Raw genomic sequence first — 19088 nt, forward strand, 5'->3', positions numbered from 1 at the left:
TTTACTTTTAATTATCAAAATTATAAATTATATTATTTAAATATACATAATAATAATAATCTCACCTAATAATTAATAATAATTTTTTAAAATTTTTAATTGTATCACTTTTAAATAAAATAGCGTAAAATTTAATATACGTGCCTCGCACGTAGATTTTTACTAGTATATATATATATATAAATGAGTGCACTCTTAATAGGGTATTACCCATGAATGGGTAAAATTAGAAAAAATTGAGTTTTTATGCTTAATTTTTCTATATAATTAGAAAAATCTATTACTTTTACATCATATGGGCTGAGATTGTTCCATCGATTAAAAAAAAAATTAAAAAGAAAATTTAGCCAAAAAAAAAAAATAAGTAAAAGTTGAGTTTCACTTAAATATTTTTATATGAACATATTTTTGATATAATATAAAAAGATATATTTTTTTGATATTGTTTTTAATTAAATAGTTAAACTAAGCATAGAAATTCAAATTTCTCTTTTATTATTTGTTATTAAATCAAAATTTGATAATTTAATATTTTTAAAATTAATATTTGTAGTTAAATTTATTTAATAAATACCCATTAAAAATGATCCAGTATGGGAGCTAAAAAATAATGATATGTGCCCACAAAAATTACATACAAATATAACACACACTTATATAGTTAGTCACTTTTGATAAGTAAAACTCATTTTAAATTAAAATAATTAGTTCAAGTGGCTTGCCACATATGTATGTGTCACCTTAATGTGTCCTTTAACATTTTTATAATTAATATATATATATCTTTATTAATTTTAATTAGAATTTTAATTTTTTTATTATTATATTAAATTTGTAAGAACATCTCTAATGTGATATATAAAAATTGTATAATATTTGGCTAAAAAAAAAAACTTTGTGATGGATTTACATTAACTTTTAGTATTATGTTCTAATACACAATTGTAAACATTTTTTTTTTTTGTTTTTTATGAGTGATTGTTAATTATTTTTGTACAATTTTTTTATAGTTCTTTTTTGTATATTTTTTTACAAAAATTTGTGCATGTTTTTTTTATGTATAATGTTATGTATAATATTTTTTTTGATGAATTCTTTTTTTATTATTAATAGAATATTATTATTTGGTATTTTAAGATGTCCAATACTATATAGATCTGACACTTATAATTAGTTAATAGTTTCTTATATTATTCACTAAATTAAAATTTGTGAGACCCGATATTGAAATACACTAATAATGATATGCCACTATTTATGGTGTTTAACACCTCCCTTGACATTTTTCTTATCATCTCTAATGAATGGTGTATAATATTTGAGCTAAAAAAATAAACCAATATTATATTTGGCCAAAATTTTATAATAATGCTTCAATGTATTTAGGATAGAATTAATCATTTTTTTGATAAATAAGTGTAAAAAAAATCAACTAAATTATTAAATTTTTATTAAAAGTATATAAAATTTTATTATATATATAAAATGTAAAAAATAATTAATTATATTAATAAGTAAAAAAAGAATAAATAAAAATGTAATATTTATTGTGTGTAAAATTAATGGAATAAAATATATGCATATACATCACTTTTTTAACTCTACAATAAAGATGTTCTTAAAATGTACATATTTTTATTCACTTTAATTATAATTATAATTTTTTTTTTCCACTTATACATGACTTATTTGTAACCTTTTTTTATTATTATTATTATTACTTATTGCGCATCATTTAGGTAAGATTTTCCTATAATTTGCTCTTTTCTGTTTGCTCAAATTAAATAATTCTTGTTTATTTGTTTATTAGTAAATATATAATAGTATAGAGACTATACAAGTATACATATGATATTAATTTTTTTGTATTGTTATTTTTACTTTTTTTTATAAATTTTTATTAATTATTATTTTATTTTTTTTATAAACTTTGCTTATTAATAAATAATAGTAGAACGAATCATATGAGCATACATTTAGACAGGACAACTGATGATCTTAGCTTTAATAAGTAAACTTATACTACACTATGTATTTGTTTAAACATAATTTTTTTTGTATTTGTTTAAATATAATTGATGAAAGTAAAATATATGATTATAACCTACAAGTAATTTTAACGAGGTTTACGTATCTGTGGCACGTCCTCTATGTCTATAGTGTATATATATATAAATCGAACATAATCATACCATATGTATAGGATATTTATATGGGGATAAATATTATTTTAGACTCTGTGTTTTGCAAAAGTTACTAATTGGACCTTCTATTTTGTTAAATGACAAAATATATCCTATATTTTTTAAAATAGTACAAATAGGATCCTGAACTGATTTTTTTGTCAAAATAAATTTAATAATAATCCAATCTAAAAGTGTTATGACAAAGTTGTTTACATTTTCTGTGTTTATTCATGTTAGGAATTGTTTTCAATTTAGTCATATTAAAAAAAAGTTGTCAAAAATTAAGCTCAGTGTCCTATTTTTACTATTTTAAAAAATACAAGGTCTATTTTGTCATTTAATAAAACAAATAGTCTAATTGGTAACTTTTATAAAATACAAAGTTTAAAATAATATTTACCTATTTACTCCTTTATATAGTGGGTCATGTTTTTTTTGTCTAGCGTCTTTGTTACATGGAAAAATTATATTATTATCTAAACTTGGTCAGTTGGTTATATAGTTATTTACAATGTTAAAAATTAATTTCAAGATAATTTATTTTGTGCTAGTATAAAATAAACTTTTTTTTTGAAACCATATAAAATAGACTTTAAAGCAATTTATTTTGTAATTTTATAAATTATTTTAATTTCTTACAATTTTGTGGACGATTCTAAATAATTATAATATATATTGTCTTATAAATAAATTGGATCATATTAATCTATATAATTCGTATGATGAAAATAAGCTGTTATGAAATATCTATATAAGCACATGAAAATGATTATTTCGAAACCTATTTTCGATATTATAAATAATTTAAAATTTTATAAAAGTTATAGGATGTCGTACCTAAGTACAATATTTATCATCATATAATTATTTTTATATATATAATTATATTTTCTATGTACCAAAAAAATATGTAAAAAATAAATTAACAAAAACATTAAATTTTTTAATATTTTTTTTACACTTTAATGCAGTTTTTTTTTTTTTTGTATTTTTATGAAAATTCACATAGCAATCTAAATTGTAACTAAAATCCACATAGCAACCAATGAAGCAATCTAAATTGTAATTAAAACCCACATAGCAACTCACATAGAAACTAGCGGAGCAACACAAACCGTAATTTGAAAAAAAAATTAAAAAATAATACATGGAGTAATTCCCTTAAATTTTTATTGAAAGTATATAAAAATTATATTAAATATATAAATACAAATCTACAAAGTCATTAATTACATTAATGACTAGCAAAAAAGTAAATAAAAAAAATAATATTTATTATAGTTTAAATTTTAGCTCATGTTATATTTTGTGTCAAATTTAACATAACTTTTAACATATGTCAAATTTAGATCATATTATAGAACACTATTAAAATTTAATTTTATGAACATGGACTAAAAATTACATATACACCATATTTATAACATTGTATTAAAGATGCTCTAAGTATTCTCATCAATAGCTCTAAAATAGAGATTTTTGAAAATATTTGAATAATAACAAATGTCTAAACTAATGATACTTCATTTTAAAACTTATTTTTTTTAAAAAAATATTCATGTTCTCTATATTTATATAATATTATTTATTATTCTAAGTATATTTTATTAATTATTTTCTTAAGTATTAATTTTTCTTTCTACATATATGTATACTAATATTATAAATTGAAATAAATAAAATACATTAAGATAATTTAAAAAAACAAAATTTTAATGATGTATTTTAAATAACTTGATATATATTGTAATGTAAAATTTTAAAATAAAAAAGAGAAAATGAGCTTTTGGTAAATAAATAAAAAATTAAGGTTTTTGTGATTTACTTTTTAAGACTAAAATACAATAATTGTTGAGACTGCTCAAAGATTAATCAATGTGGGGAACCAAAAATAAAATCTTGATTAGATATATTGTGAATGAAGGTAGGGCAAGGGTAAGTGTAAGAGATGTCATATCGTAGAGATTGGGACTTGTTAGAGAAAATTCATTGATGCCTTTAAGAAGTGGGGAACACCTTATATGGGTTGGGTTGGAGACATTAATTGAGGATGATATCCTTTTCCTATCTCTTTTGTTTTCTTCTTTATCTTCCATTCCAACATATATATATTTATAAATTTTGGCTTTTCTTATTGTATCTGCCCTTTTAACATCTTCTAATCCTATACTAAATATATATGTTATGTGGGTCTCATCTATGGACCCAATAATAGCTACCACATTACAATAATATCATCCCAAGAAATTTCCTCTCTCACTTACCTTTTTTATATACACACTATTAGGACATTTGGGTAGTTCCTTTTTCTCCTCACAGGAGTGGTAGTGTATCTCATTTGACAATTAAAAAAATTATAATTTAATTTTTGGGAGTATTGCTATTAGGTGTTGATGTGATGTTTTATAAATAGTTAAGATATTATGTTATTTATTAAATCAAAATGTGTGAGACTCAATATTAAATTGCACCAATAAGAATATGTTACCTTCTTGTAGTGCTTGCCATCTTAAATTATCTTTTAGCATTTCTCAATTATTTTTATATGACATGATGTAAATTAGTATAAATATATGTCTAAATTACAAAAAAACAATTATCATCATCAATTCTTAATTATATTTTTCTTATTTTATTTATTTAATTTTTCATTCTTTTAGTTATTTTTTTAAAAAAAATCCTCACAGATAACCAACCACTTAAGTAAAAAGCTTAAGGGAGGCCGAGGACATCAATTCATTGATTGTTGGCATTAGCCAAAGCAAAATTTGAATAGAATAAGGATAATTCGGTCACCAAATTATACTAGCTATGTCAGACAAAACATACTTAACTAAAGTGTGGGCAACCACATTAACTGAACGAGAACAATAAGAAACAAAAATATTCTAAAATAAAGTACAATCAAAAGAAATATCATGTAAGACAAGGCCCAAAGATGAGTCAAGAATAGAATTGTTGTTTAGCTTGAGAATAATGCTTTGGTAATCCATCTCGAACTGAATATTTTCCAGTCCAAACAAGTGGCACTGAGTCAAAGCATTGTGAAGAGCCATCGCCTCAGCCACCTCATGTAATGACTGCATAGTTTTTATTATGAGAATTAGTGGATAATTAAGAATTTGATTATTATTTTATGATTATATGCTTTCTAGTTGAAAATAAGATCTATTATGATAAATAGGCCTTAGAGAAACAATTTCTCAATTAGAGAGATTTAATTTATTGAATTCTAGGTGTGTTATATATGAATTATTATGATTTTCATATTTTTATGTCTGGTAACAATGGAATGCAACGATTTGGCCATTAGAGTCACTTAGATATCGTTGAGTATCTTAGAAATTAGAGTGTCAAAATTTTTCAGAATTATAGTTTTGGACCATTTTACCTCTAGACCTTATAGGTTTCTTCTTGGCAAAGAAAAAGGCAAAATGGTCATTTTGACTTAAGTTATTAGAAATTACTTTTAAGGATTTTCTAGTTAATTCTTAGAAGTTTTAAGCTCAATACTTAAGGGAATAAAGAAAAAATTGAAATAGAGTTATTCATTTAGAAAGAAAAATCAAAACTTGTACCTTGTTTCTCTTTCTCCTTGATTTGAGCACAAGGAAACACCAAGAGAAACCAAATTTTCTCTACTAGTTCAAACCAAAATCAAGAGTGTTTGCAGCAAGAATTTAAGTAGTAACGAAGAGATAATCTATGGTAAGCCTTAGCATGCTCTTCCTTTTGAATTCAAGTTTTAGTTGGTTTTGAAATATGCTATTGTAATTTTCATTTTGTTGAGTTATGGTGTTGTTAGAACTGAGTTTTAGAGGTTTAATTATGTTTGTTTTAGTTGGTTTGTTTGATTTTTGGTGGCTATGCTTTGTGTTGAGCAAGCTTGAGTTTTGGAATTTAAAAGCTTGTTCAATAATGGTGAAATGCACTATAGAGCTTGGGTGTTGTGGTTTTCAGTTGGAATATGTTCATTATGTTGTTTTAGATGTTCATAATGTTTTAGTTTGTTTTGGGATAGAATTAAGCTTGGAGTGGAGTTTTTATGTTTTTTGAGGAAAAATGGTGAACCGTTTTTCTAGGAAGAACCTTACAAAACGGTCCACCGTTTTAGGAATTCAGTTTACCAGTTGGGGCAGTTTTGGGAGCCTCAATTTTTACATTTTATCAATATTTAAGGCATTACCACACTACTTATTGATAGGAAAATTTTTAGTTTTGAATTTAAGCCTCCAAAAGTGAGTTAGCGAGTCACTTACCGATTTATATAAATTTTGACTTAGGGCCTTTAAATTATTGAGCAGCAGTTTCCACTCAGGTTGAATGACACATGTTTAGCATACATGATTTTATGGTTGCCTATTAGTTAACATATCAATAAAAGAAGTATTGGTGTACATAGAGTTGCACTGGATACAGACGGATATATGTTGGGCAATTTAGTTAGTATGAATTGATGCTACCATATCAGTGGAACTAGAATGTTGAGTATAGGATGGTATTCTGGTCGATTGTACTAATAGTATGGATTGACTCTATCACATTAGTGTGACTAGAGTGTTGAGTGTAGGCTGATATTATGGTCAATCGTACTTTTGTTAAAAATATTTTTGACCTAATTATAGAATCATGATTAGGTGTATAAGAACCTGGTTATGGTTTGGTTACATGTTTATGTTTATGCTTTTCTTAGTGAGTTTGTCGACTCACGTATAAGTTTACATGTATAGGTAAGGGCAAGGTAAATGCTAGGCAGTAGTGAGTCCAGAGCTAGATGAAGATTCTACTTATCGAGGTGGTTAGACCTAGAGTGTTCAGATCTTCGGGACAGTTAGGCTCATATTTTATTAGTTGTTGAACTCAACTATCATTACTCACAACTCCTTCCTGGATCAATAATAGTGAGTGAACAGCTTCCCAAAATGACGATTACAGAGACATTTTAATTTGGAAGAACTATACCACAAATTCTACCTAGTTACGTCAAATTAAAAGAATGATGATGATGAAGAAAGAGTGCAGCCATCATTGGTTGGTGTTCCAGAAATCTCAGTATACTAACTTCTGAGATTGATCAAGTTCAAGCAATGCTTGAACTTGTTTAAGGTTAAGACCTTAGTCCCAACATCAGCAGGATTATCTTCAGTACTGACCTTCTCTAAATCAACCATCCCTTCTTTTATCTTTTCTCTAATCCAGTATAGTCTTAATTCTATATGTTTGCTCTTTTCATAATAAACCAAATTCTTACAAAGATAGATGGACGATTGGCTATCTGAATACACAGTCACTCCTCTTTTGATTTGCTTCAACTCATAAAGTATTCCCTGAAGCCATAACGCTTCTTTAAAAGCTTTCGTAGTCGCCATAAATTCTTCTTCTGTGGTTGAAAGAGCAACCACGAACTGTAACTAAGCCTTCCAGCATATATAGTTCTGGTTTGTCAAGAAAAGATCAAAAGTGGTTGATTTTTTGGTATCTCTATTCGAGGCATAGTCTGCATCCACGAACTCTTTCAACTCTAATTCTCATTTTTCTTCCTCATAGGTCAGAGCATAATCCCATATGCCCTTCAAATATCTCAATAACCATTTAAGGGCTTTCCAATGTTCCATGCCCGGATTGGACATGAACCTGCTTAGGATGTTTAAAGCGTGAGCTATGTCCAGTCTCGTGCTCACCATCACGTACATTAAGCATCTGAGAACCACAGCATAGGTTACATCCCTCATCTCTTCTTTCTCTTTCATACTGTTAGGACATTTTTCCTTTGACAAAATGAATTGTCCCCCTAAAAGAACGAATGTACTCTTTGCATCTTCCATGCTAAACTTCTAAATAATCTTCTTAATGTACTCAGTCTGCTTCAAACTAATAGTTCTTTCCTTTCGGTTTTGTGAGACTTCGATACTAAGTATTTTTTAAACTGACCCAAGCTCTTTCATCTCAAATTCTCTCTTGAGCTTGGTTTTAATACTTTTGATCATTGATTTATCTTTGCCCATGATGAGCATATCATCCACATAGAGCAGTAAGAACACGACGTTAGATTCCTCTAGATTCTTAAAATAAAGGCAGTGATTGTATACAGATTGTTTGAATTTGATTTGATGCATATACGTATCGAATCTTTTATTCCATTGTCTTGGGGATTGTTTTAAATCATACAAAGATCTATTAAGCTTTCAAACCAACTCAACTCCTTTTCCTTCCACCTCAAACCTAGGTGGTTGCTTCATATAGATCTCTTCATCCAAGAATCCATTAAGAAAAGCAGTTTAAACATCAAGCTGTTCAACTTCAAACTCCAAATATGTTGTCAGGGATAGCATCAGCCTTATCGTCTTGTACTTTACCAGAGGTGAGAAGATTTTAGTATAGTCTATATCTTCCTCCTGAGTAAAACCCTTAGACACTAACTTGGCTTTGAACCTCACAGGTTCATTCTCATTGATTCCTTCTTTCACCTTGAGAATCCATTTGCACTCTACAATCTTTTTGCTCTCTGGCTTTGGCATAACAACCCAAGTCTTTTTCTTTCGTAGAGAGTCCATCTCCTCATCCATGGCCTAGAGCCATTTAGACTTGTTTTCACCTAAAATTTCATCTTCATAACTTCCGGGCTCTTTAATTTTAGCTTGTTGAACTACTGCCAGTATGAATGCTGTTATGTCTGCTTCCGCAAACCTAGTTGAAGGATGAATCCCTCTCCAGGTTCTATCACGAGCCAACTGATAACCTTCCAGACATGTTTGTCTGAAACCTTCTAACACCTCTATTTGGTCTTTGTTTTCTTATTCTTTCGGCTCCACAACAGCTTTTGGTTGTGCACTGTCTTCTGGTTCCACACAATCTTTCGTCTGTGAACCTTCTTCTGGGAGCTTCGTTCTGTACTCCACCTCAACACTTGCAGTGTCTTTGTTTCCTATTTTTCCCGTAACATATGGAGACACACTACCCTTCCCAGAGGTCAAGTGAGGATATTCTAATTCATTGAAAATAATATTTCTAACAATCGCAACCTTTGGTGTGCCTTCCCTGGAAATGTAGATTCTATGTCCCTTGGTTCCTAAGGCATAACCTAGAAAAGTTCCCTTCATGGACCTAGGTTGTAGCTTGTCAATGGATTGGTGTACATATGCAGTACACCCAAATGTTCTTAAGTGTGTTAGGCTAGGGGTTTTGTTGTACCACATCTCATAAGGTGTCTTACGGTCTATAACTCTATTTGGGCTCATGTTAACAAGGTAGGTTGCGATTGCTAAGGCTTCCCCCCAAATTTTTTTTTTTCCTAACCCATAACTGAAAAGTAAACATCTAACTTCGTTCAACAGGATTCGGTTCATCTTTTCAGCAACACCATTTTGCTCCAGGGTCTTCACTACTTTTCTATGCCTAGTGATGCCAAGTTCTTGACACATCTTGTCAAATTTGGAGTTAACAAACTCCAACCCACTATAAGTCCTAAGGTTCTTAATTTTAAGATCGGTTTGGTTTTCCACCTGAGTTTTCCAAATTCTAAAATTTTCTAGACACTCATCCTTAGTGGTTAACAAGTAGGTCCAAACACACCGATTATAATCAACAACTATTGAAAGAAAATTACCGGAGTGAGTGGGCACTTTGTATGGCCCCCGATCAGTGTGCACATACTCAAGTATCCTTTTAGTTATGTACGTTGTTGGAGTGAACTTCAGCTTATCTTCACAAAATGGTAAGGCACAAGAATTTAAATTTTCAATTATACCTTGTTTGTGCAGTTCTTTGAGGCCTTGTTCACTGATATGTCCAAGTCAGCGATGCCACAACTTCATATCCGATTATAGCCCTTTCACCATACTAGCTTCACCAGCTGGGACAGTTTCTCCTTGGAGAACATATAAACAATTGATCTATTCGCCTTTCATCAATACCAAAGAACCTTTGGTGATCCTCAGGCTTCTGTGCATGGACTTGTATGTGAGGTTTCGTCTAAGGTCCGAGATGTACCTTACATTTGTCAACACCTTAATTCAGTCATCATACTGTTTGATGGCCACCTTCCCAATTCTAATGACCCTACACGAATGCTCATTATCCATTAGAACTTTACCTCCATCAACTGGTTTATAATCAGAAAATGACTCTCGATTTGGACACATGTGATAAGTGCATCCGGAATTGAGAATGCACTCCATGTTCATTGATGACTCCGAGATAGAGAACAACTCTCTGTCCGTGAATAAATCATCGCCATCTTCAACGATTGCAGTAGAGTCTTTCCCATGATGATGGTGCTGGAAGTCCCTCCTATCTCCATTGTGAGATTTGTTAAAGCCTTGTTGCTCCTTGTACTTCTTGCAAAATCTTTGCAAGTGTCCAGACTTTTCACAGAAGTAACACTTCCTTGTGTCCTTCCCTCTGGACTTAGATGATTGAGAGTAATGGTGTTTATTCTTTGAACTCTTTCTTGGTTGATCTTCCTCTTGCCAAATACACTTCTTCTTTCTTGCATTCCTTCTCCAATTGTAATTCAAAATCTTTCGACTTAAGTGCGGCAAGAACATCTTCCAATGCCATAACATCCCTGCCATACTTAATGGCAGACTTAACTTCTTGATATGCGATTGGAAGTGATCTCAACAAGATTGTGATTTATGTTAGCCAAACCTGCGATAATCTAATTGAATCTATCAATATTCTCATTTAAAGAAAGGGAAGAAATCATTCTAAACCCGTATAGCCTTTCTAGCAAATTAATCTTGCTAGCAATCGATGGCATTAAGTACAATTCTTCCAATTTATCCCAAACTCCTTTCGTCGTCTCCTCTGCAGTGAGTTTTCTTCGAACACTGTTTGATAGATACATAATGATCGTGTAGTACGTCATCTCCTCCATTTCTACTTTTTCCTCTGGTTTCTTTTCTGCCAGTAACTTCTTATCTCCAAGAACCTTAGAGACTTTCTAGTCCACTAAGATTCCTTTAAGACTTTCTCTCCATAGATAAAAGTCCTCAATCCCATCAAACTTCTCCAATTCAAATCTCACCATTGATGACATTCAAGTTTATTCAAGATTGCAGCGGAAAGAATCTTGATTCTGCATTCTTGACCGATTACCATGCTCTAATTTGTGGGAAAGTTTAAGACTAATGGTGTAGAATCAAATCAATGAAACTTTAAACAACCAAACAATTTGCAATGACAGGATTATCAAACCGAGCACAATAATCAATAAAAAACACAGGCAAACTGAGTATGTAAAATCAGAAAATACCAAATGCAGGAAATAAAGAAATCAACACCAAGATATATACTGGTTCAAGTCTGATAGATCGATGTGATCTATCACTCTACTCCAGTTTTGGAACACCACCGTAATCCTTTTATTGATTGAGCAAGAATATGTACAATACAGTCGAGATGAGATTCTTTGATGAGTTCTCATAAAGTGTTTTAACTCTCACACTTTCACCCAAGAATCCTCTTCATCTAAAAAGATTCTTCTTACAAAACCCAAACCCAATCTCTCTTTTTTCTCTGCACCTCTCTCTACCTTTCAATCTTTTCTCTCTCCAACTCTTTGTTGGGTTTTATGCCCTAAATAAAACTCATTTCAATATAATCAGATTTACTTATTAATATAGATCAGAATTAACATTTAATGTTGCATGGTTCACATGATTTATTTCATGATTATATGTACATAATGTATAAATTCATCTGAAATCCTTTTCACATACTTGATCCTGTTTATTGTGCCGTCAACACATTGGAAAGTAAACATGACTATGTGAATAAAGTTTCCTAGATTTATCAGACATAGGGTTTTACTGATATGATAATCTACAACAGAGTTTACTTGCATTTGGAGAAATGCTATGTTCTTTCCAGAGCATTGGTTAAAGTAAAGCTCAGGTTGGATGCATGGAGTATGCATCGGAAGGGACCGATATTGAACTTTGACTTAGATTTATTAAACTTACCGTAATATCTATTCAAGTCAATATCGCCTAGTTGATCCTAGATCAAATGTTCTTAATCCTGCTATGATTAGGCTCAATCTTGAAAGGTTATTCGTGTTCTTTGATTTGTTAGTTAAGCCTACTTTTAGGTCAGGGTGATACGTACATTTTGGGAACACGGTAGTGCAATTGAGTGGGAGCTCTAGCATAAACATGGAATCTATAGCTTCTATTTGGCGAATAGTAAGCAAAGGATGATCTCCTTCGAGCTTAACCAAACGAACATAAATGGTGGAGCATTCTATATACTGAGAGTGCAATTCTAAGTTCTATGCGTGGATTCAACGAAGAATTAATAAGTTAGTGAATTTTAGTGCTAAATTCTTGATCTACTTATTGGAAGCTCGGTTATATAGACCCATGGTCCCCGCACTAGTTGAGATAATATTGCTTGTAAGACTCATATAATTGGTTTTGATTAATCAATTATAATTCTCAAATTAGACTATGTCTATTTGTGAATTTTTCACTAGGTAAGGACGAAATTGTAAAGAAAGAGTTTTAGGGGCATATTTGTTAATTATGATACTTTGTATGGTTCAATTAATAAATATGATAAATGACAATATTATTTAATAATTATTTATACTTATTAAATAGTTAGAATTGGCATTTAAATGGTTGAATTAGAAAATTGGCGTTTTTGAGAAAATCAGATGCAAAAAAGATAAAACTACAAAATTGCAAAAAAGTGAGGCCCAAATCCACTTGCACAGGGCCGGCCACTTTTGTAGGAAATTTAAACTGATATTTTCATTATTTTAATGCCAAATAATTCAAACCTAACCCTAGTGGAATGCTATAAATAGATAGTGAAGGCTTCAGGAAAATTACACTTTTCTTCTGACACTTCTGATTCAGAAAAACCTGAGCCTTCTCTCTCCCTATCTTTGGCCGAACCCACTCTCTCTTTCTTCTTCCTTAAATTTCGAAATTACCTTAGTGTATGAGTAGTGCCCACACAGAGCAAGTGATACCTCAATCATAGTGAGGAAGATCGTGAAGAAAGACTTTCAGCAAGAAGGAGTTTCAGCATCAAAGATTCAGAGAAAGAGATCCAGGTTCAGATATTGATAATGCTCTGCTACAGAAAGGAATCAATGGCTAGATATCTGAACGGAAGGAGTCATTATATTCCGCTGCACCCAATGTAAGGTTTCCTAAACTTTATACGTGTTTATTTCATCGTTTTAGAAAGTTTTTATTTAGGGTGTTAATCAACATACTTATGAGTAGATCTAAGATCCTGGTAAAATAAATTCCAACAACTGGCCTCAGAGCCATGGTAATTGATTTACTTGCAAGAAATTTGGACTTTAAAACGATTGTTTGTTTGTTTTTGGATGGTATCATGTTGTATTGAGTGTTATTTGATGATTGAATGATGTTTGTGAATTTTCATAAAAAATAATTGAAGATCTATTTCTGGAATTATTTTTATTGAATAGTATGGAAAAAATTAAGCAAGTTACTTTTTTACAGAACTCAATTTCGATTTAGTTTGAATTAGTTATGATTTTTTAAATTTTCGAAAAAATCGGGTTGTGTCGCTGCACCACGTGCACGCGCGGAGAGGCTGCAAGCAGCCCCCTGCGCCTACGTTTCACGCCCACGCAGCCCCAAGTGCGCCCTTGGCATACTGTCCGTACAGCTCACAAATGTTTCGTTTTTTTTTTTCGTTTTTTCATACTTTTTCATGGAATTAACTTCCGATTTTTTGTGTAGTTCTGTATTTATACTATTACTATTCCTAATTCATTTCTAATTATCATTTTGAATTAATTTAATATTTTTTAAATTTAATTCAAGATATTAGTGTAATTTGAATTTAAAAATAGTTAGTATCTATCTTTTTTGCTTAATAATCTATCTTATTTTTAAATTTGATTATATCTTATCTTATTTTTAAATTTAAGATCAGATTTAAAATATTTTAAATTAAATCTTTTCTAAATAATTTGACCTTATTTAAATTTAAAATAAGATAACTATAATCATGTAATTTTAAAAAGATGTAAGATATTTTGCTAAATTTTAAATTTTGTTATTTTATTTATTTAAATTACATTTAAAATCTGAAAAATATATTCATTTATCATTTCTAATTTTTTATTTAATTTTTATTTATAAAATAACATTTAATTTTTAAAAAATAGTTAGCAAATTTTGAAATGATATTTAGGTTGGTTGAAACCTAATTTTTCAAAATTGTAGGTTTAATTTTAAATTTAATGTTTTTTTTAAATTTCGAATTTTCAAAATTTTTTTAAATTTTTGAAAATTATTTTTTTATTTAATTAATTATTTATTTCGAAATTAATTATTTAATTTAAAATTAAATAAATCCTACATCCAACTATCCAGCTAACCTTGTTGCAGGAGTATGTGTTTTAGCTTGTGTGTAAGTTTTTAAAACCTATTATTACTTGATTGCAAATAGCCATGGTTACTTTTTGCCAGATCTAATGATCTGATGGCTCCCTTGGTCAAGTTAATAATTTGTAACAGGTATATTTACAATCTTCTTTCATCTGTGTATGACCTAGCAACATGATAGGACCCATCCAAAGTGTGCCTGTGTGAGCCTATGTGTTTAATTTCATTATAGATGCATATAGGTTGTTGTTGCTAAATAAAATTTCATAGTTCTTGATAGATTTTATTTAGGCCCATTTAGTTTTTGGGCATATTCAATTAATAACAGTTGTTCATTTTAAGGTTAAATTCCTCTCTTTTGGGTCTTGTGTGAGAGTTGGGAGCCATAGTAGTGGGTACAACATACTGAACCCAGCACCCCCTCACATGAACCACCCCAATTGTGAAGGCCCATTTGCCTGATTTGAATGACTGTACTAGGTTAATTACACTAGTTTAACCTAATAAAATTGATTAGCAACATAATTAATTTCATTTATTTTGAAATTAATTTAAGAAAATTATAGTTTAAAGAATTTTTTTATTCTAAGCTAAACTATATGTATTTTCTTGTATTTAATTAAATATAGAATTATAACCATCTAGATTCTTTCTGAAGCTTAATTTAAATTTTTCATTAAATATTCCTATTTAAGTTGATATTTAGTTATCTATAACTAATCAACTTAAATCTGAATATCTTTTGAATTTCAAATTTCAAAATTAAGTTGAGGAATTTTAGGCATTGGTTATCAAGATTCTTTAGATATTTTTTAAGTTAATATCTTTTCGAATATTAACTTAAAATGGAATATTTTAGATATTTTTTAAGTTAATATCTTTTCGAATATTAACTTAAAATGGAATATTTTTTTTTTAAAATTAAGTGATTACAACTTAATTTTTGATATTTAATTAAATTTAAATTTGAAAATATTTAAGTTCTAGATTTTTTTTCTAATACAACTTAAATTAGATATTTTTCCAAATTTTGTGGTAAAGATACTTAGTCAAATAAGATATTTTCTAGATAGTTATTTCTAGACTACTTATTATTTCTAATATTAAATAGGAAAATATTATACATTGTGAAATTAATTATTTATATAATTAAGTTTGGTACAATTTATTTTAAGTATATTTTTCCATGTATTAAACTAGAGATTAATAATTAAGCCTTCTCTACACTTAATTATTTATTTCTTGAATTTAATACATTTAATTAATTTGAAAATTAAATATCTAAGTTGATTTTCATCATGATACTTAAATGTTTCTTTTTCATGACACTTAATTAAATAGAAAATTATTTTTAGTTGAAATTTAATTTTTCAACTAAATTTAAATAATTTTCAAAATATATTTTTCTTTATTTTATTAATCAAATTTTGAAATTGCATTTCTTAAATGCTGGAATTTCGAATTTTATTTGAAAAATAGATTAAAGTTGTAAATTATTGATTTTAATTTTGGACTAACTTAAATCAATGATTTTTTCATTAATTGATTATTTAAAATAAATGAATTAAAGTATATTATTAGAAATTGAATTAATTAGTCAAAGGAAAATCTAGATAGATGATATTTTTGCTTGAAGTATTTTTCTAGTGTATTTAATTAAATAGAAAATTAATATTTAAGTTGATTTTCATCATCATACTTAAATATTAGAAATTTTTCTTATATATATTTAATTAAATAGGAAAAATATATTTTTTGTTGTAAATTAATTTTATTAATTAATTTTGGGCCAACATTAAATTAGAATAATTTTTCCAGGATTTATTTTTTATTTTAACATGCATTTTTCGAAAATTGTATTCTTAAATACTTTAATTTTTCGAAATGCAATATATATATTTATAGAAAATAAAATTTGAGTTGTAAATTAATTTAAATTAATTTTGTAACAACTTAAATTGAATATTTTTCTAAATATTTATTGGAAATTATTACTAAGATGGAAATAATTCATGTTATTTTCATATCCATCTAAGTAAAATTTATAAATAATTAAAATTTATATTTAGAATTTTTCATTCTAAATTGGAAATTTTAATTAAATAAATATATATTTAAAATAAATAGATTAATAAAGAAAATAAAAGAAAATACAACTCTCTTTAAATAATGAGCTTTATTATTAAGATATTCGATCTCCATTGTTAGTTTTACAACGCGTTTGTTTTAGTGAGTAATCCTCCCTAATGGAGGAACGTTCATTAGCAATTTCGCACCGTTTAATCTCAAATGATAAGTAGTTTGTAAGTGTTTTGTATGGTATGGATCACCCTAATGGTGACGACCATACTTGACTTGCAAATTATGAAACAATGGTGGAAGCTCATAAGATAGAATTGCCTTGACTCTCACCTAAACGGGACAACACTGAATTCCAATCTTGATCGAATAAAAGGTTGCTAGAATGTTTAACATTTTAGATGAGCTGACAACTCTATTCAATGGATGGTAGCTTTGACTCTCGCCTAAACGGGACACTGATATCAGTTTGTTGAAAATCTTGGAAATTATTTAGGATTGTAAGTTTTAGTATTTTCACTTGTCATTCCTACTTGCTATATGTTTAATAATTTCTGAATTGTGTATGAATTTATATTGAACCATGTTATTTTCTGTTATTAAGTTGTAGTTTAATTTCGAATCTTCATTGTTGGTCTAACTTGGCTTGTTTATCTAATGAGATAAATTCCTAGTGGATTTTCACCATTAGACATACATAATAGTGTTAGATCTCGAAAGATAAATATTGTATATGCGACATCTAGCTGTTCATCAATTGATGACACCTTAGACTAGTATTTTTACGATATGAAACAAGAAGATTGTATAAATAAGATTACTTTGACTTTCGCTAATCGAAGCATCGTTGGATTCTTATTTAATAAACGAAATTATCCTAATTCCTCTTAGCTTATTCATTTCGAATTAGCTCAATAACATATCATTGGATGAATGGTCTATAAATCATTTCATGTCATTCTATATTTTCTCTTAAAAAATAAATGACGCATATGATTATAATCCCGAAATTCTATTTCCAATTGATATAAATCCTCAATCTTAGAAATCTCCTACTTTATGGGCAAATCTGACTTAGAGTTAAATTAGTAGTGGTGGTCCAAGATAGAATTACTAATTATATTTGGTATAAATTTAAGTCTTTGACTTTAATTTTAGATTCCAAATAGAAATTTTCTTATATTTCTAATTCCAGGATGCAATACAGTTACACCTTCACAAGGGTTTAATATCCATCTTCTATTAATGGATTCAAACTGTATGGAATATGAGTTTAGTATTCTGTGACCAGGATCAACTTGCAGTATTCAAAGAACTCTTTGATGTAACTAAACCTAAGTCATCAAAAGACACTACCACATTTTTTTTAATCTATGGCATTTGTATCTTGTTCATAGTGGATTTGACAAGATCAATCTCTGCAAAGAGTTAATACGCCTATATCCACTGAAAGTAGTTCATCTCATTCGCAGATGGATGTACATTCAGGGGTGAATATGAGTTTTTCGTTGTATTCTTAAAACGATAACTCTAGATTATACCTTTTAGCAAGGAAATTTGAAATGTTTAAAAATTTCATTAATTTCTAGCAATGGTTAAAACCATTAAGGTAAGTGGTTAAAGATCTTGCAAACTGATAAGGGTGGAGAAATAGTTAGTAGATATGCAGTTCAAAGATCATTAAATTGATTTTTGAATTATATCCAAACTTACCTCCCCAGAAATTTCGAGTTGCATATTGATGATTAGTTACTAGTCGTTGCCTAATTCCTTCTATGGTAATACAATTTCAGAATGATGTAATGGTTGTATACTTAATGTAAATCATTACTAGATTCATGGATGACCTAATCAAAATCTTAAGAAAAGCTAGAACTGTTAACCATGGTTTGTTAGCTGTTCTAAGTGATTAGGGGTGGACCATCCCATTGTCAATAGATAAGAAAGTGTTTGTTCAAACAAATACTACTTTTCTAAGAAAATGACTAAGTCTGAAAAACAAGTAGCAAATAAAGGAGATATTTAATTCTTGATTCCAAAAGTGTTCTATCATCTTACATATGATGATCCCACTGCCTCTGTTGTCTTGTCACAACCAAAGAAACCAATACCGTTTAGTTTTCTTAGACATAATTCACGGTACCTTGTCGTAGTGGGAGAGTTTCTAGGAACTCACCTTCTTATGACTTGGGAGACACTAGTGATTTAAAATCCATTGTGAGTTTAAACAAGTAATGGATTGTCAAGATAAGAAAATTAAGAAGAAAAGCCAATAGAACTATGGTGTAATCCATTCACATGGAATAACCTAAAGTTTTCTATTACAAGGACATAAAAGAAAATTTTCGTTTATAAGTACATTCAATGGACTTAACAAAACTTCCTGTTCCTAGTATTATAGGTTTGAGTTTATCTAAACCTATGGCTTGTGGTATACCTGGTA

The sequence above is a fragment of the Cannabis sativa genome, chromosome 1, assembly GCF_029168945.1.
Source record: "Cannabis sativa cultivar Pink pepper isolate KNU-18-1 chromosome 1, ASM2916894v1, whole genome shotgun sequence".
Lineage (NCBI taxonomy): Eukaryota > Viridiplantae > Streptophyta > Magnoliopsida > Rosales > Cannabaceae > Cannabis > Cannabis sativa.